The sequence below is a fragment of the Ambystoma mexicanum genome, chromosome 6p (genome assembly GCF_040938575.1).
Source record: "Ambystoma mexicanum isolate Mex_15411 chromosome 6p, UKY_AmexF1_1, whole genome shotgun sequence".
In the NCBI taxonomy this organism is placed as follows: Eukaryota; Metazoa; Chordata; class Amphibia; order Caudata; family Ambystomatidae; genus Ambystoma; species Ambystoma mexicanum.
The window spans coordinates 1,016,148,333-1,016,175,445 of record NC_090935.1 but is presented as its reverse complement, the minus strand read 5'-3'; the positions used below and the strand labels follow the sequence as shown (position 1 = coordinate 1,016,175,445).

The following is a 27,113-nucleotide window of genomic DNA, read 5'->3' as shown; positions in this document are numbered from 1 at the left end:
TATGGAAAGACTACTACATCGTTTGTAGCTGAAGAAATGAAAGCATTAATATTCACATTTTGCAGATTCAATCCAACATCATACGATGGGAGTAGCCTAAAAAGAGGCAGAAAACAGGCCCTTCTTTACTCATGTCTCTATCTTTCAGAGTCAAAACAAGTTAAGCATTTATTTGGGTCTCTCTACTCAATCACAAACATGTGTATCCCTCTGGACGTTGTCCATATACATAGATCATATCTTTCTCAAATATATAATCTTTATTGACTCATTGTAACCAAAAATGTACTTACAAAAAATCCTGTTTCCAAATGCTTATGAATTGGGAAATTTAAGCTTAGTGATGCCTACACCATCAAAACACATCTGCAAGAGGTTCTTACCCCACATACGTTAAAGGATGGCAAAACCCTGGCTTTCCACAAATCAAAGATATAATCATGTTAGTGTTCTCTGTGTGAGAATTCAAGTGACGACATAATCTACAACTCCTCACTTGAGATCATGTAGAGAGCTCCTCCTTGATTTAATCTTTGAAATGTTTGACCTCAACAGCCACATAAACCAGTCCAGTGGGAAAATAAAATGTCAGCCGACTATTGTGTCATCTACTGGTAGAGAGGGCATTTAAGTCCTTATTTGAAAGCAATTCAATTCCATCTTCCAAAAAGTGCCTTGTCCGAATTGCGAGCATGGACATTTTGGTCTTGTGAAAGATGCCCTTTCTCAGGAAAAGGCCCCTCCCTCAACACCATCTTGTAAAGTGGTATTGGCACCAATAATGTTACAATACTCCTAGAATGATGGTCAGACCACCAATTAATAATATTTTTCATTAACCATCTGCATTCCCAGCCTCATAAAAACTAAGAGATTGTAGATACAATCCCAGTCCATAATCACAGAATACTTGTCCACCAGAGACCTTGTACAGTCGTTTCCACCACCATGTCCCAGACAGTAAACATTTACACAACCCTTCCAAAAGGAAAGTTTAGTCCATTGAATAGAAACTGGTAGAGTATCACTAACATTGTTAAAAAGACATGCCAGAAAATCAACAAGGATGCCACAAATCAAAACCTTATGTCACCAAATGCATTTTAAGAAAGCACTCACCACCCAACACATCGTAATGTTCAGAAATAAATGCACATGTTCTGCCCCATCAATATCAAGGTCATAGGCATGATGTGAAAACATATTTAAATATGTGAAATCATTCATCTCACTCCATTACTCTGCATCAGTTATCCCTCCAACAAAGTCACTCTCCAACAACCTCTTTACCTTCTTGTCAAGAAAGTAGTGAGGACGTCACAGAATATTGCAAATGCTTCACTCCTTTGGGCCACTGTATTCTCACCAACACCTTAGAGACTTCACATCCTTCACTCACCTTATTGAACTTCGTCCTCTTGGACAACCCTACCTTTGTTACAAACTCCAAAGAAAGATTGCACATACACATACCATGCAGAGGTTCGTCCACCACCTGTGACAGTAGACATCAGCATTTCCCTTTCCACAGGCACTGCTCCCAAAATCGTAAATGCTCACTAATTAGGTTTTCTAAAGAAAGCTTGTCTTGACTCCAATAACCAGACACTAAGTGCCTCGATGGAAGCTGCTCTTGGCTTGCCAAATGCATGAATAGAGGTGACCTCACAGTTCCAAAACCATGTAAGAAGCCACTTGGTCCTTAAACAGTCCCAATCCAGATCACACCACTACCACAGTGATAAGGCGTGTTCCCAAAGTATACCCCCATCTACACTGCTCTTCAATATTGCAGTCATTAAAATCAGTATCTGACAAATAGTGTGACTATATAGGCAAATGGTGTGTATATTTTTCCATTTGATGGCAATTCTGGTGAGGTGTAACTGGTAGCAATACTCTGAAAAGTGTATGGCATAGAGTGGCATACCATCAGATCACTCTCCATCTTAACCATCCAATCCTCTATAATCTTCAATTAGGATTCAGGCAAGGGCACGGGACTGAGACAGCCCTCCTTGACCTGAAGTCCAAGCTTTTGGAAAGAATGGACAGTGACTCTATCTCCTCGCTAATGATTTTGGATCTTTCAGCTGCGTTGAACCTGATGGACCATATCATCTTGGCCACCAGGTTGAGAGATCTTGACCACTTTTCAGAATAGGCAACTCAATGGATGATATTCTTTTTAAGTGGAAGACAAAGTAGAGTGGCAAGCTCTGAGGCAGAAGGTAAACCGGTCACACTGATATTTGGTGTCCCGGAGGGAGCTTCCGTCTCGCCCACACTGTAAAATACTTTTATGGTCCCATTTTTTGACCTCTGGGCCTTCAACCATATCATGTTTACAAACTATGCTGATGACACACAATGTGTCATCCCACTGACCAGATCGCACAGTATGGATGAAATAGGTGCTTATAATATTTATAGCATCATACATAACTGGATGGCGCAAAACGGTCTGGCACTCAACAGTCCCAAAACGTAACTCATAGTGGCTGGTTCAGTAAATAATTTAGCAAAGTTATGCTCCCTATATTGTAGTTTCACTGTGGACAATCACAAAATAGACACTCAAAGTAAAGTAAAACACTAGGTATTATTTTAGATCAATGCCTGAATATGAATGCACAAGTGGGCAGTCTTGTCTCGACCGCAGCGTATTTTATAAAACTACTTAAACATCTTCGCCCTTTTATTTCACAAGACACAGCAGAGACAATAGCTAGAGCCATTATAGGTGCAAAGGTAGATTATTGTTGCAGCCTCCTAATAGGGGCAGCTCAAGTCGGAATTGGCCGCCTAGAGGTCATAAAAAATAGCGCAGTTAGAGTGATCAAAGACTTAGCATGGAGGGACCACATATCAGAGGCCAGGCGCAGTTTACACTGGCTCCCAGTTAAAGCTGAAATCACCTTCCGTATGCTATTGATCACACGCAAATGTCTGTCAGGTCCAATGCCTTCTTATCTGAAGAAATTCATTGTAGTAAAACAGAGCCAGAGACAGCTAAGATCCACTAACACTCTACAGATACAAACCCGTCTCTATAAAACATCTAAAACCCTGAAGCAGTCCTTCAGTATAGCGGCACCTTTGGAATGGAATAAACTCCCACCTGACCTGAGAGAAATACAATTCATAAATATGTTTAAGAAGAAATTGAAAACGCTCCTTTTCTACTAGACACATAGACTCTGTTTCCATCCAACCTGGCTAGGATAAATGTTTGTTGGTTAGTTTGTATCTATGTTCACGCAATTAAGCCCATGGGTATTCGGTTGCGCACTATAAATACGAAAGTAAAGTAAAGTAAAGCATATCTGACACATAATGTGATTCCCTAAGCACATTATAGCAATACCCTCCTGCTAGTGTGGGTTCTTGTGAATTGTTGGCACTACCTGGCACATGAGTTGAGTAATCTGAACACTGATGATGTTATCTTCTAAATTCTGACTTGCCATACGGTGTATGTAGCTTACCATATGATAGTAAACCCTGGTATGTGGTGTTAAAATCTTGTAAATTATGTAATTATGATGTGGTATTTGATGAAAAAACCTAAAGCGTATTGTAGGTACGTAGGCATACAATGGTAAAGCCTGGCATATGATGGGAGTACCAGGCCAAATGTGGGAAAATCATGACAATTGGAGGGAGTACATGTGAATTTGTTGGCAATATTTGAGCAACCAGGCAAACGCATTATGAGTTTTTTGCTGCACCTGAGAAGTGGTGGAGAATGTGGACATTTGTTGTTTATTTTTGGCACATGCAAATGGTGTGCGAACATGCACCAAAGATGGTGATATTTGGCAAATGGTGTGAGTATAAGAACACAAGATTGCAATGCTCACAAAATAGTGTGAGTGCATGGCCAATAACAGCAACAACAGTCAAATAGTATAAATCCTCTGAATTAGACGTCAATTCCTAAAATATAATGTGAGTATCTGAGCAGATGAGGCAAATCCATGCAAATGGTACTGCTGGATGTGTTGATGATCTGTTGTATTGCTTCTATTTTTACTCCTAGGTGGGTCGTGATGCTGTCTCAATGGGTTTGCAAGGGTATGATGTTTTTGTTGCATGAAGTTGTTTTTTTATTTCCTTGATGATTCTGTACATCTATTTTTGTGGGTTTGTTGCTGATTGGATTATCGCAGTATAGTATGCGATCTTGGCGTTCCGAACTGTCCATTTGTAAAGCCGTATTTGTCACTGGTAGTTCATCGCTTTTCTAGTTTCCGGTTAGTTTTTTCAGTTCCCTTAGTTCCTCTGTGAACGATCATGCTGCAATTATTTTGGTTGTGAGTTTGAAGAGTTTTAAGGGTGTTATTTGGTCTAATGCATCTGTGATCTAGGTGTGAAGGTTCTCTTCAACTGTGTCTGGTGTCATTCTATTTAGGTGGGAGATGTATGGTTTGGAAGTTTCTTATATTTTTCTATGTATTTTCTTATATTTGTGGTAAAGTTTCAAGTCTCCAGTTTTTTTACAGTTTCTTTTGTTTGTTTGTCACTGGCAGTTTTGTGTTTGTGGGCATCATGTAGCTCGGGATTTTGACAGTCAAAGGTATCATATGATGGTCACTCCATGTGATTGGTACCAGAGGAGTGGCAGTGCAAAGTCCATTACTTCAGAAAATTGCATCTAGTGTGTGTCCAGCTCTGTGAGCGGGTCCATTCACTATTTGTTTGAGAAGAAGAGTTTCCAGTAGGGAGCTGAGGGAGTTTGTTGTGGTTTCATTTTTTCTTTCTAATCAGATGATGACATCTCTCAGAACAATTATGTTATATGATTTGTAGGGAGGATAGCTATGGTATCAGTGAGTGTTGCTGCAAAAATCTATAGGTACTCAGTTGATGCAATTTATCAGTGTTAGGGTGCCCTCTGCTGCCCAAAGGCCCTCTGCTGTCCAAATGTCAAAGTGCACCCACTTCAACAACAGCTATAATTTCAGCATAGAGATGATCAGTTTTAGGTTGCCCTTTGCCGTCCAATGGCAAAGTGCACCCACTTTCACAACAGCTATGATTGCAACCACCAGAATGAGCATGGTTCTACATGGTTACCTTCTCCTCCACTATCGCAAACATTTGAAAGTTACTTCTTTCCACCCCCACTTCTCTTCACACAGGGCATGGCGGTTCCAGTGTCAATGAACACTTAATTACCTATGCTACCACGCAAATGAGCCAAAACTGAAAGTGGGTACTGTAATTCTGCGACCGCACAATCCACAATCTTATACCATCACAGGGACTCTGCAATGAACAAGTTTCACAATTACACGTCTACAAAGAAACATCAGAGATGCCTGTTTGATTGGTGGACCGTAGATACTATTCTTATACCGTTCATACCTCTCATTCCTTATGATACATTTAGCCTTTTCAATTACCACTAATATGTCGCAGGGACCTACGCCCCCTCCCTGGAATCAATCAGTGGTAATTCTGATATTTCAGAAGGGGAAAAGAAGTGATCCTATGAATTACTGACTGATACTGACCTTTAAGATATTCTAGAACAGCATATGTCACTCTGGGAACAACTAGTAGATTTAATTGGTCTTTGAGATTGAGGTTGACAGGAAGTGATTCACAGTCTTCTATATTTTATGAGGGGTTTGTTGAGGCGCTGATGAGATGTATGTGAGCTATAGTGATTCCTCCTCCTCTTCTGGTTTCTCTGTTAGTTTGTAATAGTTTTTAATTGTCGATTGCGGCTTCATGGGTGATTACTTTGTAGTTGGCTGAGAGCGATGTCTCTTTCAAAAATAGAGCATTCATACCTCCTTCGCTTAAGAGGTCATACATGTATGTTGTGTGCTTTGCCATAGATTGCACATTAAGTAGGCTGCAGTGTAGTGTGTGCAGTTTGGCTTGTTCTTTGTTAGTAGTTATTTCTGGTGTTTCAGTGGATGCGGCATTGGTTGGTCCTTCGACTCTCTGTTAGACTGTCCCTTAGTTAAGGAGTTCCATTAGATTGCGTGATGGGTTTCTCTGTTCCGAGTCCTTGTAATTAGATGTTTGGTTATCTTGGTGGTGTTTTTTTCCATTATCTGGTTATATAAGGGGTGTGACTGGTGAGGGATTCCAGTCTAGCTGTCATTCTCCTAGGTGTCTTTCCAATACAGATTTCTCTGTTGTTGGATTCTGTGGGTTGTAGTCTGTGGTTTGATAATACAGTGGAGTCTCCTCTAGTGTTCCCTAGGCTCTTTGTTGTGTTTCATTTCTGGTGTGGCTGACTTGCAGGTGGAGCGTTAGCAGCATATTTATGATGTATTTGTTGTAGTCTTAGTCTGAAAATACACAGTGCCTAATTTACAAAAGTATTTTTGATGGGATAACCCAATTGAAAAACATTTTGAAAATCGGGGCCAAAGTTTTTCAGGGGGGGATGCTCCAGGCACAAAGCGATTCTCTATGAAAATTCCCTCCTTGACACTCAAATTTAAGGTGGCCAACTTTACAAAATGGTTTCACAGGACACTTTGGATGCAGATGCACAGCCAAAGCTATTTGTAGTGTGTTTGGTACTATACAGCATTGTTTGCACACCTTTTCCCACATTTCCACATTTATAACATTAGTAGTAAAGGCTTTCTAGCACACAAAAGAAAACTAACAAGTCGTTAGGACTGTTAGGCATATAGGACACTGGCCTTTTAGATAATCTTCAGCTCACATCAGAATATAAGGACCCCTGTAAAAAAAGAAATGTAAGCCAAGAGCCAAATCATTTTTCTGGTGTACAATGTATTGTGGAGTGAAATTGGGAAATGAAAACGGTATGTACTCTCCATGCCTGCCACTACAGTATTATGTTGAATAGGCCCTGTAGCCTGCCATGTTTAAACATTGCTTCTTGCTTATGAGAGGCGAAGACTGTAGGATGTACTGTGCATGTCTGTTTGTTTGTTTGTTTATTTATATAGCGCACCGAACCCAGGGGTATCTGGGCGCATTAGAGCAAATTACACTTGTTACAGAATAGGCATGTAGCTGGTTACAAATTGCAGTGAAGTACATTAAGAGCAGGTACATTGCCAGAAGCAAGAGATGCATAGGACATGGCACCAGTTACCAATTACATGCATTAAGAACGGGTAACTTGAGCATTGTGCAGGTGATGTGGGGTGAGCAATAAGTAGAGTGCAGTGAGAAGGCCTTAGTAGTGTTAGGCTCCAGATGTCACAATTAGTACTTCATAGTTAGCCCGGTGATGGAATTTCTCCTGAAGTTAGTGAAGGACTTGTTCATCTTGAGGGAGGGTGGGAGTGTGTTCCATAGCTGGGCCGCCATAACAGGAAAACTACTACCCCCCCCCGACTTTTTTAATTTAGATCTTGGGACTACCAGGCAGGAAGTAATGGCCGACCTAGTGACCTGTGTTGAGGATCTAATGGTGAATTTCTCAGTTAGGTAAGGCATGTCTTTGTAATGAAGGTCTCTCACCCAGCATGTTGGAATACTTGCTTTGCCATCTCTCACTTATGACGTATTTCCTTTTTGACATATGCCAGCAGGGTCTAAGCTCTCACTTTCTTAAGAAAAGATGCACTAACGGGCGCAAGTCATGATATTACTAATGCTCTTGCTTGCTTCAAAGCATATAGGAAAGTTCAGGGAGTATGGTTACCCAGACTAACTGGTTAAGACAGGTTGACCTCACTGATGAACACTGGTTTACATTACAGAGTGCAGCTGGTGTCAAAGGCTGATGTAATGAGGCTTTGTTCTTTGCTAGTCGGATGAACTTAGTATGCAACCTTGACCTGTTGGGACCATCAATTCTTTTTGAAAGCATGTGTACTGTTGGGTATAAAGGCACAGGGCTTAGTGGGACGGGGTTTTGGATTGTGGGTGGCCCGTGTTGCTGTTGAATTTGTGCTGTCACTGCTTTCTACTAAGATATATATATATATATATATATATATATATATATATATATATATATATATATATATATATATATATATATATATACATATATAATTGTTCTAGGGACTAGGGACGTTATGGTTCAGTTGCTCTAAGAAATATATAAAATGTACCATACAGCATACAATATGGATGTCGGCATACCGATGGGCACAGTAACCACGGGCTATGCATCTGTGCGCGGATAGAAGCTAGCAATCAAACTGCTGGAAAAGACAGGGGTTCTCTTACATAGTAGTACCATTCAGCAAAGACAAGGAACATCTACAAAGAGCACCATGTGCATGCATTGCAAGGAAAAATAGAGTAGGTCTACAAAGTTGGTACTAGGGAAACAAACAAAGCAAATGCGTAGGGTATACATCATAATGTAATGTACCAATAACTAAAATAATGTCTGTGCGGAACAATATTACAGCACTGCGGCTGTACGTGGGACCAAAGAAGCAAATGGCAGAGTCAGGACTGCAAAGTATCAACAGAAGAACATCTCTACAACGCAGTATGTACACTGAAGTTCCTTCTATAATTATCAGGCTTCTGCAGTGTACAATAGTGGAAAACCATGAGGTTTTTTTTTGTACGCAGCAATGCCAAGCACCTTGGAATGGCTGCAAGAGAATTTCCCTCATGACGAAGTGAGTAACAATAGTAACCCTATTGGTACGCAGCACAGTCTGAAAAGTAAGACAGTTAATATGTATTGCTTCATATATACCTAACAAATATTTTTATCTTTAAGAGGACATAGTGGAAACAAAATTAATGCACCGCAAGCGGCACCTCTTCCACAACAACATATGGCCACACGAAAGGAAGAAAACTCTGTAAGTAACAGTACCCATTTCCCAGCCCACCCTCCCCAACAACATCCCTGTGAGCACAGAAGTTACGATGCTTGCCTCTCCTCATGATGACCTTCTACAAATCCCCAATTCCCCTGTGTATGTATCCATTTCAGGTACCCCTTCCCTTTCCTAATAGTGTCTATGTATGTCAAAAATTAAAGGTGTAGATGTAAAGTATTGCTGGGTGTGTGAGTGGGTTTTCCTTTTATTTTAAAATTCCATTATAAGTCTGTAGCGCACAGTACTGTCTGGGATGGCTGCAATTAAACTAAATGGAGGTTTCCTATGGACACTGCACCTGCCCAGCGTATGCGCAATCACAATGTAGGTAAGCATAGAACGCTAGTACGGGCCTCATGTCCGCATCTTGTGATGCACCTTTAATTAGTTGTGGGAGCGCACGTCTGTCCATCCCACAGCTATGCGCATGCGTATGTCATCCTATGTGTCCTGGTAACACCGGCCCTGTGCAGCATAGAAGAAAAAGTTGTGACGTACTTTCAGTACTTCGAAGCGTCCACCCACGTCCTACGGACAGCTGTGCACACGAACATTGCACTGGCTGCAGCCTACACACAACCAGCTTATTGCGAAAATGGTCCCCGGACATGTGTCGCACTTTTAATAAGTCTGGGGAGGCCAAGCATGTTTGTAGGACACCTATGCACATGCGCACAAAGTATTCCACCCAATACAGGTCCTGCGAACAGCCGTCCCAGTCGTGAACATTCACAACATCAGTATGTGTCCGCATTCACGCTGCGCTTAGACCCTTATTTGCACTCGGAACCACCGGGCATTGGAAAAGTAGTGTTTTCTGCAATATAAGGAGTGTTATTGTGAAAGTAAACCCTTACAAATGTCCCACACTGTGCCACTGTGCATGTAACTATTTAACGATTTAGGCCCGCTTTCCAGCTCCAAGTGTTGTACTGCAGCCCTACAAAAAGCCACACCCCAGAGGTACGCCGCATTCAGTTTGTGTCTTTTCAGAGCAGAGTAGGAGGCCACGTAACTTTGTGCTGGAATTGCTTTCTCATCATTTCTACTGTGCTATATTACCTTTGCAACCAATGGCAACAATTACTGCTGCTACTGCCTCTAAATCACCATCACCCACACCATGACCCTCGCCACCACCAACTCCTTCCGAAGGGCCTGCACAAGGGAACCGACGTGGTGTTGTACATAAAGATCAGGAGGAGAACTAGAATGAAGCACAGCAAATCCCCAATACCTGCAGGCAATGTGAGTGCTGGGTGTGCAAACTGTTTAGCAGCATAGGAGACATGCCGAAATGTCAGAAGGCATCAGTTCAGACGGTAGTGCCCATCAAACAAGGCAGTAGGTTACTTTCTTCTACAGCATCCTCTGCATTTGCTCCTGCCACCAGGGACAGTCCTGTGGGGGGCAACGCATCCATAAATCAGCCTTGCAGGCTATATGCACCACAGCAGACCCTTCCCTTTCAAAGGTCATTGGATTGTGCATGTACTGTGACGCACTACTCTGCAGGTGGGAGCAACTTCGAAATGTGTTCGAGGGGTCGGTCCGGGAGCATACAAATGAGGGTCCCCTACCAGCTGAGGGCCGCCTAACATCTTCCTCTCTGTGCCCGTGCCTTATATTATCCCTCTGATTGGTGCCCCTTCCCTTTCTTTCCTTCTGTGGCGTGTGTTACAAGACCAAGAAATATACAAAACAACCAAAAAGAAAAACAGTTTTAAAAAAAGCCCTTTTCAGAGGCAACTTTCAAAGTTTACAAATAGAATTGCCAATGAAATGATGCAGGCACACACGCAGCCGATAAGCTCTACAGATTGCACGATGAATAATGGGAGTGGTAGCACATTCAAAAACTTTGTAGTCATTTCTGGGAGAAAGTCCTGGCTCTAGGGACTATGGGGTTGAAATGAGCAACACCTACTAGAAAAACACTTGCTGTACTTGCAGAAAGGGCAGCAATGCATTTGTCATATTTCGCAGACAAAGCTGATTACCAGCATCAGTAAGATGAACTCCATCTGTGGGAAAAATGGTTGTGCTACTAAAAGCAATGTTGGCATTGTGGAAGTACGACATGGCAACATCTCACATAAAAGGCACAAACAGCCTTCTAGACATTGCACTTCGCTTTCTCCATTTATGCACCAAAGCAAGAAGAAGGCAGCCACATCTCTCTGCGCAATGTGAGAAAGAAATAACTCAGGAGTTAGGAAACATATCCATGAGCTAGCCAAGTGCCTCCTTCATCGCAAATTGCACAGAAATTCTGGTAACATGTAAACTATTTCCTCCACAATGAAGAAAAAGAATGGCTGGATGATTGAGCATCTTCAAAGTGGCAGTAAGAGGGACCAAAATCAGCCACTTCATTGCACGTATTCCATACGAGTGCACATGCACATGATCAAATCCAAAATGTGCAGCCACTGCACACTGTTTTGCATGCACTTTCAACATATGCATCTAAGAGTCCCCCAAATCCCATACACCCAGCCTCCTGAAGCACACAACCATAACCATATGTGTCTGCATTCCTCTCTACAAACAGACCTTCTGCCACCGTCTCTCAGTGTTGCCAACTCCTCAGTAAGGAAAGTAGTGTTTGGCTGTCCTAAAAGTAGCTAGAAGTAGCTAAATAACATCATCCCCTAATTAGCTTAATTGGCCATATGCATAATGGGTAATTACCGAGGATATGGTTGTTATAACCTCTGATTCAATTTTACACCCAGCTAGCTGCCTAAGTATAAGTGGGGTGTGTTCTCATGACCTACACATGACAGTACATAACATTATGCATAAGTGCACTACAGCATGCAAGTCGATATGACAAAGCCACAAGTAAATACCTATTAGAAATAGTAACAACTCTATTTGGCTTCTTTATGATTTGCAGGAAAAAGGTAAAAACATATAAAATTCCTCTGCAGGGCCCTTGGCCGCTTCCAAACCAGAAACTATTTCACTCCTAAATAGCTCCACAGGTTTCAACGCTGTAGGAACCTCAAAGCGCCCAAATGTTCACAGTTCCAGTACAAACACAATGCACTGCTCTACCAAAATACCTCACTTACCTGTTTCTGATGTGCAGAAACCCCTACTAGATCAGCGTCATGGTTGGACTGCGGCATAAAATTGTGTCGGACACCAATGAAAAAGTGGGCCACAGTTGCAAATGACTCTTCCTTCTTTTTGTGGCAGACCTTTTTAAATAGTATGCAACTGTGAGTTTTTGATGAAATGTGATACAAATTGTGCACTTTACAGACTATGTATTCAGAAACAATGCTCAACTATTAACCGCACGGCTAGTAAGAAATGTTGGGCCTTTTTTCAATTGGATTGGAAAGCAATAGAAAAAAAGTGTATGTTTCCAAACCAATGGAAGAAAGTAGGTAGATTTCCCGCTAGCCACTTTTATAGTAGAAAGTCGTAAAGGGGGCATTATTTCTTGCTAAATATAGCGAGAAATTCGCCAACTTCACAACACTGAAATCTCTGCTTACACACCACACCCAGAAACCTTATTGGCCAATCCATTAGCCTCCACAGTGCCATTTCCATGCCTGGCATCCTCAAAAGCCCTGGATGTGGCACATGCGAACCTGCAAATATTATATCTGTAGACACATCGTGCTGTTTACGGGAGTGGGTGAACACATTTCAACCAGGGTAGGGGATTTCTGAAAAGAGCCTTTTGTTTCGTTTGTTTTTTTGATGCTTGTAAACAAATACCTTTTTCAGTTTTTATAGGGGTTTGTGTTTTCTACTCCTCCTCATATTCTTACAATAACCTCTTCCACGCATTCTGTAGATGTTGAAACAAAATACCATTTCCAATGGCGGACAAAAAAATGCCATTTACATCGAAAAGGTTCACACTTCGAGAATCAATGATGTCATTGTTACAGAAGAACAACCCAGCAGCGCACAGAACATCAACACATGCTTCTGTTCATAAGACACCTTCCGACCTCTGGCTGGGGACAAAGCATATTGGGATAGTCCCATATTCTTCTTGGTAGTATGGAAGAGAAAACCACCTTGGCAGTGGGAAAAAGGCACTTCACTGCTTTCATAAATCTCTTTAGTTGATGGAACAAACATAAACAAGCCAGGTAACCCTAAACTCCTTCCAAATGGAAATTGCCATCAAAGTATCTTTCCAGGGCATACCTCTGCAGATCTAGCACAAAGGCATCACCCACAATCAACACTGTGCGTCTCTCCTTCTCTGCCACCCTCACTACACAGAGTAATGAAATGAAAAAAAATCTGCTCCTGGCTTCGTAAAGCCCTGATGACAAACTGAAAAAAATAGCCACTCTCGACCATCGAGCACAGCCCAAAAAATAACCTTCAAAGCGTCACCCAAAGAAAACAAATCAGGCTGTGCTCATGGAACACGAGAGGATACCACCACCTAACGGTTCCTGGTGATATAAAGCTGGGCAACTACGACATTGTCTGCCTCCAGGAGACCTGGCGCATGCAAACTCTGACATTGGACGGTTACGAAATCGTCCTAGTGCTGGTGAAAAAAGCCCTGTTTGGACTGCCAACCTCAGGATTGATGAGAGCTTACCGTAAGAGAAGCAGTATTTCCTTGCCAAGACACTGAAAGCTAATCAATCAGTGCTAATTGTGAAAATAAATTTGACCACCAGGGAAGACGATGAAACAAACTGTGCTCCAATACCAGTCATCATTGTGAATACTTATTGGAACCCGGCAACGATGGAACCTGACAAATATCTAAACATGATAGAGACATAAATTGACGATGCATTACCAACTCACCTGGTAGCATACTTACTAGTTTGCGGCGATCTCAATGCCTGTTACCCCATAGAGGGAAAGTCACACTTGGTGAAAAATAAACCATCTGCCTCGGTTCAGCGTAGCCGTCTCTGGCTAAAACTTATGAAATCAAGAGACTAGCATAATTTAGATAGAATATTTCCAGATGCCAACCTTGTGCCATCATGGGAACGAGATGACTCGCAAGCGATGATGGACCACATATTCATCTCCAGATCACGTCTACAAGTGGTAACATCCTTTGAAGTTATAAGGACACACGCTAGCGATTATAATCTACTATTTACCACTTGGTCGTCAAACGGCCCTATATATTAGATGATGAGGTCCGAACTTGAAGCCAACAACCAAGGCACCAGACTCAGGTTGACAACAGGAGCCATAAGAGCTTTGACGGCCAATTATACCGCACAGAGGCAATGCATCTCAGGTTGACTACCTGCCTCTACTTATGACATATAAACAAGTTGTGCGAAAGAAGAACACAGGTCCTAATCTAAAACTACGGAAAATAAAAAGAAAAGCACATAATCTTGATCCTCAACTGGCATCAACTACAGTTGCAGCAGCAACTAGAACTTACCAAACTTGGTTGCGAACCTATCACTCCAATTTATACCAACAAGAGGTGAAAATGTGCTCAAGGCGAGTAGTGGCGGGCACGCAAGGGAATTGTGGTCCCTCCTACGATCCTCAACGACAACAACAATAGATACGTTGCAGAACGGGATTGGAGAATCAATCTGGGTGAGATACTTTGAGACACTGTTCCAATTTCCTGCCAACAGCCAGATGGAAACATCGAGACCAAATTCATCCTCGATACGACTTGACGCCCAAAACGACATTACCGAGCTCATAAAGAAAGGAAAGAATTCCTGAGCTCTGGGCCCGGATGGCATCACCAACCTGGACTTGAAGAACCAACCAGAATCTTGGGCAGCCCTTCTTAGCAAGATCTTTAGCAGATGTGCAGAGTCAAGAACCATTCCATCTTCCTGGAATTCAGCATTTGTGGTTCCTAAATTTTAAAAAGGGCAACAAAAATGATCCAGCAAACTACCGCCTAATTGCCCTGTTGAATCTGATAGCAAAGTCTTTGGCTCACTATTACTGAGGAGCTTTACTATCGGCGAGCAGTGCTACTTGCAACAACCATCTTCAAACTGGGTTCAAGAAAAATATAGGAACAAACACGAATATCCTCATTCTCAGCATACTAAAAAGCAAGGTTCTTGAGGGAAGCCCACGCATATTTGTTTCTTTCATAGACCTCACCCAGTCATTTGACCGAGTCGACAGAGCAAGGCTCTGGTCTAAACTATCAACCTGGAACTGCCCGAACGAAATATTTGAGCCAATCAAAGCCTTGTACAGTAATACGAACATGAGAGTACGCTTAAACCAACAAGGTACTCTGTCATCAGAGATTTCAACAGCGAGGGGAGTGAAACAGGTTGCCCCTTGGCTCCAGTACTCTTTTTTGCCTACTAAGGAGACTTTCAGGCATCAGAGTTGTCAGTTCGTTCGTTTCCTCCCAAAATGGGCACAACAAAAATTTGTCGTCTACTATACGCAGACAATCTAATTCTACTGGACTACACTCCCATTGGATTACAGCGCCAAATAAACAACTTACAACAATACATTGGAAACATCAACTTAGAGATAAACGAGAAGAAAACTAAAATGATGATCCTAGAAAAAACAAGCACTAAGAAAGAAAAAAACTCGTTTTTTCTAGCTGATAACGTAATAGAAAAGGAAAGAGACTTTAAATACCTGGGAGTGTTACTGAACAGCACCAAGAACAAAAAAGCCATGCAGAGTACTCTCTATGACAAGGCAAAGAAGCTAACTACGCAGGGCAAAGCTATAGATATCAAATTTGTGTGATACTCCACAATTACGGTTCACAACTTTTACAAAAAGAAAGTGGTAACAACATTAACTTATGGCGCTGACGAAATGCCTAACCTTCCTTCAGAAATATGGCCTAAACTAGAAGCACTGTTTTGGAGATCCGTCTTAGGTCTTCCTAAATTGACCCCAGTTGCATCCATCAGACAGGAACTCAGTCTTCTTTCATTGACAGGGTACAATCAACTGCAACACCCTGATGCTATATAGAAAACGCAGGATGCTGAAAGCCCCCTACGCTTATGTCTTGGCAAACCAAGAAATAGCAGGCGGTTCTTGTAAAATGCTCATCAAATGGAGCACAGATAACGCCACCTTACTGCAATCGGTCGAAAGCGGTGTAGAGGACCTCATAAACAACCCATTAAAAGTCTTAAGAAAATCAAGAGAACGCGACTGGCTGAGAACCCAAGAATCGGCCGACTAAAACAAATTAATGACTCATTTACCACCTAACACACAAAAAATGGACGAATTACGAACTTACATCAAGCTATTTCCAAGTAGAGCCGCTAGAAACTTACTGATAAGAATACGACTAAACCTGCTAGCAACTAATGAAATTCTTACAATCAGAGGCCTCTCTACATCATACATCTGTCGATTTTGCAACTCGACAACCGCCAAAGAGACAATACGACACCTGCTCCTCACATGTCCAGGGACCCATCAGATAAGGTTCAAATATCTTCATCACACCTTATCCAACTTTTCACTTATGGACAAAGAGGCATGCTGGTTTAAGTTGATAGGTGGGGACCGAACTTCATGGATGTTAGCCGCTGTAAACATCATGCAATACGCAGTGAAACACCTATTCCCACCACAACCAGCAAGACCTCAGGAAGGCCCTTCTTAGAGACTGCTGTTAAGAATCAAAGTCATCATTACGACTTGAATGTTAGATCGATTGAATAAGTACTTTTATTTGTAATACCCAACTATGTCTATCTGTTACCATGCCACTATATTATGAGTTCTGCTTGCGGGTGCCGCTCTGCACGCCTGGTCAGACCAGGCCTGCAGAGCGGCACCCAAGAGCAGAACAGGATGGTAGCAATGGTACCGTTATGAACGGTACCGCTGCTACCATCCTCCCCATTCCCAGTGAGCCCTATGGGGGCTCAAATGGGAATGGGGATGTACCGGCTCTGGGTCCCGTGAAAGGGAAATACCGGGCCCTCCAAGGTCAGAATGGCCTGGTAATTCCCTTTTCGCAGAACCCGGAGCATGACCCGAATTTGGGGGTAGCCATGCCCTTACCTCCAACCTCATAATGAGGTCCATTGTCCTTTTTAAGCTGTAGACCCTTCCTAACCTTTTTCTCACGCTTCCACAACTACGACTAATCCATTTAAAAAGTAAATAGTCCTACTCCAATGCACATACTTGCTAAACGGCATGGCATACGGTACACTTACAAATCAACCATGTACCACCTTAACAACAATGCTACTGCTCCCAAATCCTCAATCATACACAAAGCCGTCCAATTAAAGACACACACTAAGTGTTTCTGCCAACACATCCCCCTACCCAGTCATATTATGCATTCTCCAAATTCAGTCGGTATGTCATTAACAAACAAATTGCCTTACGGTCTTCTTTAACAGTTGCAGTAGCTATTTCTGTCCTAAAAGCCAGTGAAGTGTCAACTTCAAAATGCAACCAAGAGAAAACCTATGGTTGGCAGCCAACAAAGCAACGGCAATGGTATCGTGGAGGTGCACCTCTTACTAAGACATTGCAGTGTTCTTGTATATTAAGGTACACAATAGCATCAACCAACTGGTATTTGCTCCATGCTTACTAAGTGCACCCTAGCAATTGCTCACTTCGTGTTAACATGTCGCCCGCATTATAGTAACTCCCAAATAGCAATATAACTTTCACACCATACACTAACACACCATTACATAATCACACACCTCTACCTGTCTCCCTACCCTCATATTCATCCATTCATGCACAGATGCACACATATACATCACAAAATCTGCATACCTACAGGTTTCTTTTTTTCTCCAGAAGCTGCTTCAGAATGCCTAGCAAAAAGGAACTCAATAGAAAACAACGCAAACATAGCCCAGCTGTAGCTAAAAGCATAGAAAGTAGCCATGCACCCCCAGCAGATGTTGTACATAAAGTTGAAAGAGAACAGCTAATACGGGCACAAAGGAAAACGAAAGCACCTACCCATAAGGAGAATGTAATGCCTCTATCAAAATGTAGAAATGAAAATAAAGGTAATGAAAGGTACTGAAAAGAGTGCAACTGTCACTTCTGATAATGGAGTATGTGCAAATGTTAATGACAACACAAAGGGAAGCATTCCAACAAAGTATTTTTACAAAAGAAAATTCACCACAGAGTCCTTCAGACCCTTATAAGTAGAAAGGAGAAATCACGCTCAACCCTTAGTCTTACCACCCAAAACTAATCCTGGAAACTGTTGTAGACAGTGCAATGTTCTTAAAACGAAAAATCTTTCAATTAAATTTAATGAGAATGAAGGCACTAACAAAATTACTCTGTAAACTACCACCACTAGTTAGCAGCAAACACATTAATAGCATAGATACCTTCACAACATCAATACGGGTCAGTGGATGCACACTACCAGCATAGAGGCATACTTCAATGAGAAATCATACAAACAAGAGCAGAGAAAGTAAATTGTCATATTTAGCACTATACCAGGGTATGGAAAGGTACACAATAGCATAATGGAAGAAGGAACACTGCTTTCAGAAATATCCCCAGCAAAGTTAGATGCCACTGTCTATGGTACCGAACCAATGTGGCAGAGCTTCAAATCGCCTTGCACATCAATTTGTGACGGTCGCCACAACTCTATGAAGTCGTTACAGCAGTTCCTCAAGCACCATTTCAAAGTCAGCAACAATGGAAAAAGTAAAATGCTACAAACTGTGAACTCATGTCCAGTGCGCAAATACACAGCAGAATAAGGACATTTGTTAGCCTCCATTTCTGGACCTGCTAGCAAAAGCACCTTCCACCATCTCCAAATGTTAGCAACACACCTTTGTACTGTAAGAAATCTCATTTACAAAGTGTACTAAGCTAATAGTACTCACAAACAAAACTGCCTGGTCCATTCAAATGTTCCTACACAGTTACTTCAAACTAGTATGCACATGTAGCAAGCAATGGTGTATTGCAAATGGCACTAATTGTTTAAAACATTTATTAAAACGGCTCACACCAGTTGTGTTTACAAATAATAGGGCTGCACAGAAATGCTTAACACAATCCTGGAAACAGTTACAGGGGCTCAGAAATAAGGCAGGGATTGGACTACTGTGCTGGAATGGAAAATGCATGTTAAATAGACAAGTAAATCCACAGGAAGTGGTAATGTACTTACTGCAGTTATTGGAAATAAAAAACATACCCATAAATGGAATCTTTGCAATTTCCTACATGTGGAAACATACATGCACTCTCTGCAATCATGTTATTCAGGAAAAAATCCCTAACAAACAATTTCTTCTGTATGCATTCCTAACTGTGATTCCATTCCATTTCAACAGGTGGTACAAAATGCAAACCACAGCATATTAATTAGGCCTTCCAATTCCGATAATCGTTTGACCTTACATATACATTTGCATAGGCAATACATAATTTGAATGCTTTCAACGTACAATGAAGATGGGAAAAGTAACTGCAACCTTACTACCTTCACACACGGACAGGTTTCATTTGGCAACAAAAGGTTCACACCAATCGCTGTAATGTACCACACAGGCAACACAACCAGTTAGGTCACTGTGCTTCGTGCATTAGAAAGCATGTACAATCTTTGAAGAATTTGTAAAGGAATTTGTTTTCTTTCATGAAGGAGAGGCCCAAAAATGTACTTCCCCAAAGGCACTACAGTGCGTAAATTGGCCTTGACACCCATTGCACGCGGAGTCTGCCAACATACACCGTTCATTCGTAATTCACTGCACATATAAATAGTATATAGGGGCCGTAAATGTACATGTATATATTGTGTCAGCTGTACATTCATTGCACCATGTATAAGGTACCAACATGTCTCCATGTACGTAAAAGGAAGTTCTACGTAACTGGAGTGCTTAGCATTGGAAATGCACGATGAAATAATAACATGTTGCCGCCTGATTTTGTTTTTGTAACCGCATGGTGGCCAAAAATGGAAACCTCTCATACATCTCTATCAACACAGGAAAAGGTAATTGTAAAATAGGCTTCAGTGGTACGCATGAATTGCGCCAAATGTAGCAGTTCCATACAAATGAAAAACAAAATCCATATACCAGTATCACAGTGTTGGCATGCATGGCTGCATAACATTGTTCCAGGGACTGGAACGGGGGATAACGCCCTGCCAGGCCAAGTTATCGGCCCAATCGAAGTGAGGGTGGATAACGAATGCTCCGGACAATTATCCCCCATTCCAGCCCCTGCAGTGAGGGATAAAGGCCATTAGCATCCCAGGGTGGCAAAGCGGTAACCCGGGGTGCTAGAAAAAAAGGATTTTGTTTTCCTACACCGGGACGTGCTCGGCATCCCAGTGTAGGAAGTAAAATACTTTTTCAAGATGGCCACCAGAGCCTGTGTTCCCTTTTCATGGCAGCCTGCCGAAGGCAAAGAGAGAACCCTATGACCATATTACCACAAGCATTTTTTCACCTTTCAAACCTATGTCCCTGGTGGACATGGCTACTTTATCCCCATTGTTCATCCCTCGTGGTTATGGCCCATAGCCAGATTGTCTGGGTCATGGCCTTATGCCATGACCCAGAAAATCTGGCCACAGGCTATACCTCAGTCACCAAAGGTATGTCACTATTTTTTGTACCTACATTATGACACTTGTCAAAAAATAAAACACGGACACATTTGCAAAACCATGCTTTCAAGACCTTGCCAATGCTCCTTAAACAAGTTTGCTGAAAATCCACCCATGTTTTTTTTTCCTGAAAAGTTTCAAAATGTATCTACATACAATAGTCATATAACTTAACAAAATCCATTCAGACTTTCCACAAACATTCAGGGTTGGGTCTCTAATCTTTCTGAAGACCTTTGTCTACAGTCCTCAAACAGCAACAAAGTTATAAGCCATCTGAAAATGTTGAGACCCCCCTCTAATTTAGCCCCCTCTTGACAAAATCCCACCAAACTTTGCAAAACATCTATATCTAGAAGTAAAATCATTTTGCAAACTTTTGTGCAGATTTGTCAAATGGCACCACATTGATAAGACTTTACATTATTGTGGGTCTACCTGTAATGTTGTTCCCTCTTGAGAAAACAGCACTACACTTTTCAAGACCATTTAGAATCAGGTCTAGAATGAAATCCAAGATTTCATGCAGTTTCATTGAGTGGCGCCAAACTTATAAGCCATCCAAAAACTGCTTTTCACCTACCCTGTAATGCATAAATAAGCATAGATGGCCCCGAACATCTAAGATATTCGTGAACATCACAGGAATGCGCTGGACTGTTCGCAGACACCGGAGAAGAAAAACTCCAGTTTTTTGGCTTTTTAAGGCAATATCCCATCACATCCTCATCCCCCCCACCTTCCCAGAGATTGTTTGATAAATTGGACAAGTGCAATGTTGTGTTTTTTTAATACGTTTTTATTGCAATGTTCGCGGACAATGGCAGATGTTCAGAAATCCAACATGGCAGGCGTTTCCAAAAATCTGACGCACATCACGTTTTTTTAATAACCATTCATCGGGCAAGTCCGATGTCCGCGGACATCACGTCATCTTCTGGGCCAATCCAAGGCCCATCCGCAGACCGAAAAGGGACGTTGGTCCGCGGACCGAACTCAGCTATCACTAATTTATTTTACCTACTTTTGGGCCATTTTAAAAATAACTACTGGATGGATTTACACCAAATTTACAAAAACACGTTTTCAGGACTAAGCCACCACTCTTGCCACAAATTTGGTGAAAATAAACACATCCCTTTTGACTTTTCATCAGAATTAATTTTGCATGTGATGTCATCAATGACATTTGTGATGTCATCTTTGATGTCCTGGGTGATAGTCTTAGCAGTGCACTGTGGTGGCACAAGTTATGGTTACTTAGCTTTCCATAACTGGTGAATTTCTGAGGTTTTTCGGTTTTACTTGTAAATATAATGTTCCTTTAAGAAAGTTTCTAATTGAATTTTGAGGTTTTTCGAGGCCATAACATCCCGTTAACAATGTTTTTAAAGTGAATATATGTATATACATGTATATATTGCCAACATGTATATAGGTATGCCAATCATTTTAGTAAAAAATCTTTGTTGCAGGGACATTAAGGTGAGAACTTAACAAAACAAGCTCCTGAATTTTTATTTTTGTTAAATCTTAACATGTTTATTACTTGGCAAATTATACACATTCCTATTTTACAAAAAGGGAGGATTACCAGTTCATAGTAAAAATTTGGAAAGAGAAGAATGACACAATAAAATTATGTTAAACCTTGTAAAGTAACCAGCATTAAATAGCCCCAGTCTGTTGTGGGTACATCAAGGCATAAAGAAAGGACAAGTGTGGGAAGGAGAGATTGGGAATATACCGGCTGAGAGATATTTTATTTTAATTTTGTGTAGAAAATGTACTATAATTGAATTTTCTTTTACACTGTTGTAAATATAAATTCTTTAATAATGTGCTTTTTTCGTATGCTGAACTATTGGTGGCTATTTTTCTTTTACATGAAAGAGTTTTCTTATGCAGAATAGTCGTGTTCTGTGTTGCGTACAAGTCCCTGAAATTGAGCTAAAGCCACCTTAACTCTGCGTCCCCTGTTGCGCAGCCTATGACCACAAAGATGAAATCACATATCACATCACTGATGACATTGGTAATTACATTAAAACAGTAACTGGCATTAAGCATGACCTTCAGCCATGGTCAGTGTGCATGGCCAAATATATTTTAACAAATGCATGAGTATTAGTCATGGCCTTCAGTTATGGACAGTGGTCACAACCTTCACCCATGTGCTACATTCTTTGGCTGTGCCCACTACATATTCTAACATATAAATGAGCCACTAGTCATGACCTTTGACCTTGAGCAGTTTGTACATCTTTTGGCCATGTCCACTGTATATTTTAAAATTAAAAAAATGGCCTTTGGCCGTGCCCACTGTGTATTATACAACACTAACTAGCCACTAGCTATGGCCTGCGGCCATGGCCACTGTATATTATATGCACAAATAGTCACTAGCCATGGTCTTCAACAAAATACTAGCCAGTGACCACGACCTGTGGCTGTGCCTACTGTATATTCTAAAATATGAATGGGCACTAGCTATGGCCATTAGACATGGCCACTGACTACAACTATCAATGTTGTCCACTGTACATTTTAAAACAATGATGGGCTACTAGACATGGCTTTTAACAATGCACATTGGTATTTTTTAACATTAACCGACCACTAGCTATGGGCTTTGGTGCTGGCCCGTAACCCATGACCCCAGTCCACGGCCTAAACTGTTATTAAGGTAATCAAACTTTTCATGAGCTAACTTATAAATGATTTTATGTCTAATTCCATTATTTATGTAATCATTTATATTCAATGTAATTAGTGTTGTCACCAGTGATGGCATCAGTGATGTGATTTGTAATGATATCAGTGTTCTACAACATGTAATTAGTGATGTCATTAGTGATGTGATCTGTGATGTCATCAATGTGGTAATAGGCTGTGCAACCTAAATCTACCTGCCTCTACTCTCCGCCCTCTGAAACTAATCCAGAACAGGACTGCGAGACTTGTCCTTGGCCTCAAGCCCTGGGATTGTATCTCTCCAGCTCTGAAATCTCTTCACTGGCTCCCAGTGGATGCAAGGATTAAATTCAAAACCCTCTGCATTGTCCACAAGGCTTTCTGGGGCCTGGGTCCAAAAAACCTTCAGCTATCCCTCCGCAAATACCTCCCCTCTTGAGCTCTTCGCTCCTCTATCTCCAACTCACTCAGGGTCAGTCGTTTTTCTAAGAAACGAGCTGGGGGTAGATCTCTCGGTCTTCGGCTGGGGCCGCCCTCCCGAACAGCCTCCCTGCCACTCTAAAACTTGAGGAGAACCATCTCCGGTTCCGGAAGCACCTCAAGACCTTCCTCTTTTCTTCTGCCTTTGCTCCCCCTCTCCCCTGCTGATCTGTTCTCTCTTGGCACCGTGCACCTGGCCACTATCTGTCTTTTGGGCCCAGGTACCTGCTCATCCTGTCACCCTCCCGCACTGCCTCCGGGCCACCCCTTGCACTAGGGTCTGTATCTGTACCCATACAGCCCCCCTTTTTCTTCCTGCACTTATCGGACCTACCCTGTATGCTGCCCTGAACCTAGCACTTGCAAATTGCTAGCTGCATTACCACTGTTTGTTGCCTTTATTATTTATTTATTGTTATTTATCTGTTTCTCCTCTACATCGCACTTTCCACCTCTCCCCCTTCCATGCACTTTTCCCCTCCCCCTCTCCCATGCACTTGCGCGTTCTCAATGTCACTGGGCCTAGTAAGATCGCTGTTTTGTTCTCCCCTGTTCCCCTCCCTTGCCTTGTCGCACTCTGAAACACTTGTGTACAAGCGCGATAGAAATAAAATATCAATCGATCAACAGGGGGCGCAAAGTTAAGGTGGATTTAGCTGAATTTCAGGGGTTTTGTTGTGTCAAGTTCTCACCTTAACATCCCAGCAACTAAAGTTGTTTCCTTGAATTTCAAGGGTGTTGTTATTCCACAGACTTTTAGAACGCTTGCAGTCCACTAGCATGGTGTTTGGATTGCAGGCTTTGGGAACTCACAATGTTTTTAGGCAAAGCGCAGTGAGATTAAATTATTTGCCATGGAGCACACACTTTGGTTAAGCACTGTGCTCCAAGCGTTACACCCCTTTTCGACACAATAATTTGGTTGCAGGCCAATTTGGCACAGCCTTTCTGCTGCAGCGCCTATTTCGGCATGCCCTTTTCATCACGAAAGCCATTCTGCTGTTGTTATTTTGGCACGAGGGATGTTTGGACATGGCTGACATTGCTGCCACGTCTAAACACCCTCATGCCAAATAAGATCACAGGACTGCAATGCAACAAACCTCGCCACCTCCTAGTTGTGTTGCTTTTTTTTAAATTAAATAAAAGTAGCTACATTTAAAAAAATAAAATACAGCCTTTAACCCTTTTTTCTCTGCTTCCCTCACTGTGTTCTTTCCCCTATGATTGGAAAGCACACTGGTACTTCCTAAAGCTAGATCCACGCTCAATTAATACCCAAATTTATTACAATAATTATTGGCATACCTATATACATGTTGACAATATCTGGTAAATGGTGTAGTACCTGGAAAAGGGATGTGAGCACTTTGCAAATTGTGTGAAAAACTGTCCATATGATGCCATAAGCTGGAAAATAGAGTGTGTACCTACAAATATGATGTCAATGCCTTGGAAAATAATATAGCACTCAAACAAACAATGGCAGTGCCTTGTAAATTGTACGATAACCTGGGAATGTAATGGCTAAACAGTACGTATTGTGTGAGTACCTAGAATTGTTCATATCAATATATGTCATATTTTTCAGATAACTGTTAAAACCATGCCTATGGTGTGAGTACATAAGCATTTCATGGCAAAATCTGGCATAGTGTGTGTGTTGTGTTGTACCTTTAATATGATTGTATAATTATTGTAAACTTGGCTAGTGATTTGGGTATCTGGCCAAATGTAGCGCTAGTGTGTAAATTGTGTGAGCTCAAGGACATATGATTGCATAAACATGTAAAATGGTGGGAGTACTTGTCCATATCATAACAGTGCTTGTCAAATGATGGGTGCACCTTGCCATATAATGACAATGCCTGGAAAGATGCCATAGTACCTGGCTATCTGATGCTAACACCTAGCCAAAGATCTAGTTCCCTTGCATATGAAGGCAATACTCAGCAAAAAAGAGCCTAATTTTAAAATGGTTGGCATTGTCATGATTAAATGAAACTGCACAACACATTTCGGGTATGGAAGGCACTAGAGTATATTAAGCAGCAATACTGCACATTAGGAAGCCAAGCAGTTGCGTCTATGGGGCGAGCCAGGGCAATATGCTTGTCCGGGATCTGTGCCTTTCCTTACCACTTTTATTATGTCCAGTTACAGCAGTGAAGCATGCTTCCTTTATTGTGTCGATTTCAAGATTTGCCTGAACTTTTCTTCTGGTAGGGGGCCTCTTAAACAAGGATATCCACATCTGCAGAGTATTACACGTGTTCAATAGGGCAAAATAACATAATAGTGCAAACATGTACTCTCTTTACTTCAAATCATGTGCATGATAGTGACACACAATGAAGAAACTTGGAGGAAGTACAATTAAAACATACTTTCTTTGCCAAACAAACATAGTTCATGTCTTAGTGTGATCGGTGTTTTAGGCGAAAAGCAAAGTTTTAGGGCTTTTCTGAAGGCCCAATATGATTCCTCTGCACTTAGAGAGGGTGGAAGGGAGTTCCAGTGATTCACAGACACTGTAGGGAAGCTAGCGCCTCCTCTGCTAGCTCTTTTAAATTTCAGTAGAGCAATGCAGTGAGCGTGGACTGACCTTACTTGTCTGATGGCGTTGGTCCTTATGATTTTGTGCACAGGTACTCCGGCACCGACTTTGAAAATCATTTGTGAGCGATAGTGAGTGTTTTGAAAATAATCCTTTCTCAGAAGGGGAGCCAGTGAACCTCCCTTCTTACTGCTGAGATGTACTCTCTTTTCGAGATGTTGAGTGCTGAGGGTAAGGCTTTGTTCTGGATTACCTGCATTTTGCTAATGTTCAGTTTAGAGGTGCCTGCGAAAAGGGCATTACCGTAATCGAGCCTTGCACCGATGACTGCTCGAGCGATGGTGAGGCTGCTTGTAGGTGTGAGGAATTGTCTGGTCACATCAATAAGTTTGGAAGTGTAAGAGTCTGAAGAGGCGATGGCATTTACTTGTTTGGTGAGGGAGAAGATGGACATTCAGGTGAACGCTGAGTGTTTTCACAGATGCGGAAACAGGGATCTGTATCCCATCAATCATGAAGGATGTGATTCCACCAGCAAGATCTCTGCCTTGCCATCATTCAGGCATAGATGGTTTGTGGCCATCCAGGCCTGGATTGTCAAGTAGATTTTATTTATAGGGTGGGAGTCATCATCATATTTGCCTGACAAGGGGAAGAGGATTTGGGTGTCATCGGTATTGTTGGGGTAGGCTATGCTGATGGTGTCCAAAGGGTCGAAAAGGGGTTTGGTGAATATGTTATAGAGGGAGGGGGAAACCCATGATCTTTGCGGGACACCACAAGGAATGGGAACAGGTGGGACACTAGAGGTTTCAGAGAAGACTCTCATGGATCTTCCTTCAAGAAATAAGGCAACCCAGGTCATAGATTCTTGGGAGAAATTGGCGGTAGCCATGAGGGGATTACTCAAAGTTTTGCGGTACACCAAGTCAAAGGAGGCCGATAGATCGAGGAGAAGGAGAAGGTCCGGCTTTCCTAAATCTCTGAAATT

At 41.8% G+C, this 27,113-nt stretch overlaps 1 protein-coding gene across 1 annotated transcript in view; it reads right to left on the bottom strand.

Moving 5' to 3' along the window:
• ADAMTS19 (ADAM metallopeptidase with thrombospondin type 1 motif 19) overlaps positions 1 to 27,113 on the bottom strand; it is a 2,156,963-nt gene that overhangs the window by 1,765,968 nt on the left and 363,882 nt on the right. The gene's annotated exons all lie outside the window — the stretch shown is intronic.